The sequence below is a fragment of the Schistocerca americana genome, chromosome 6 (assembly GCF_021461395.2).
Source record: "Schistocerca americana isolate TAMUIC-IGC-003095 chromosome 6, iqSchAmer2.1, whole genome shotgun sequence".
NCBI classification, from domain to species: domain Eukaryota; kingdom Metazoa; phylum Arthropoda; class Insecta; order Orthoptera; family Acrididae; genus Schistocerca; species Schistocerca americana.
In genome coordinates this window covers 490,071,320-490,072,782 of record NC_060124.1, presented here as the reverse complement: position 1 = coordinate 490,072,782, position 1,463 = coordinate 490,071,320, and the positions used below count along the sequence as shown (strand labels likewise).

The following is a 1,463-nucleotide window of genomic DNA, read 5'->3' as shown; positions in this document are numbered from 1 at the left end:
GTGCTGACGAGATTTACTGCAGCCTAGACGGGCAAAACTACGATAATATTAACGTTGAGCGCGTTTGTCTCGTTAACCCTGTTGCGAGAAACAAGCAAGCTATGAGCCACGGGTGCGTATTCACTGTGGCATATGACGTTTCAGTCATAGGTCATGGTTGGGTGCATGGATAGCCGAGATGGTTGAAAGGACTCAATCGCGACAAGCAGGATATCCAGGTTAGAGACACGATCCAACACAAATTTTCATGTGTCACAAGTAAGTATGGTTTCCAAGTTTCATACAGCTGATGTCAAAAACATTTAGAACTGCAACAGAGCTTCGTAACTATTGCAGCGATTCTATATGCACTAATGGGTATCCGGCAGGTGTTAAAACAAAGTTACACCTTACCAGTCTTGCGGCCGACTTGGGCGAACGTCCCACTGCTTACATTGCTGTTCGTGGTGATCACACACCCTGTAAGGAACCATATCCTGCCGTTTGTAACGTCCAGGGGACCATCATGAATCGTGGTAACTTCAGCGTAGGTATTGTCTTCAAATAAAAGTACTATTTATATACTAAGATGGCATCTGTTCTTTCGGATATGTCCTTGCAGTCGCGCTATACTCTGTGTCCTCGGTGGCTCAGATGGACAGAGCGTCTGCCATGTAAGCAGGATATCCCGGGTTCGAATCCCGGTCGGGGCACACATTTTCATTTGTCTCTGTTGACGTATGTCAACACCTGTAAGCAGCTGAGGGTGTTCATTTAGTTGTAAAAGTCTTATTTCTATCCGTCTCTGTCGCGTCCCGGCGCAGCCTCACTTTACCAGAATGAAGTAAGTGCGAACTGCGTAGCGCAATCAGGACGTTAACGACAATGGGTTAGTTATAAATTGCTGTCAACCTTTAAATCGGAGATGAGAGGGAGAGAATCTCCTTGGTTTGAAGCAAATAAGTTTCCTGAAAATAGGTTACAGAATTGCAATAGGCAGAAAAGATTCGTTAGTTTCTATCAAGTTTATTCTCACATGTACTTATGTGACATGTAGGACCATAAACCCCTTAGTAAGATTCAGTCTACTTGTTCAGACTTGCTAATTGCTGGTACATATAAGAAACAAGTACAAAGCAATCACTTGCTCTTGGTTAGCACTGACAGTCTCTGTTCAACACTATTCCAATGAAACTCTTAAAATCCTACTTGACCTGCAGTTGCTGAGTGTCCACCAGAGTCTATCACCGTCTTCTCGTAGTTGAAGTCTTTATGAGCTGTATCGGCTGCTATGGGCCTACTCGGCCCCGCTGGCTTCTCGCTGCGAAATCTCCAAACTGCCGGCCATGGCTCTGGATCTGCATCTGAATCTCTGCTTCTAGCTATTTCGCTGCCTGGCCTTTTATTTCGTTTCTCATGTACTTGGGTGCACAAGAGTTAATTTGTTTCACACGGATCGGATTGCGCAAGAATGCCCATGGTTC

General features: G+C 45.0%; 1 non-coding gene across 1 annotated transcript; it reads left to right on the top strand.

Moving 5' to 3' along the window:
* Positions 1-618: 618 nt before the first annotated feature.
* On the top strand, positions 619-692 carry Trnat-ugu. The gene has a single exon. It is a non-coding gene; the product is annotated as a tRNA-Thr (tRNA).
* Positions 693-1,463: the final 771 nt, after the last annotated feature.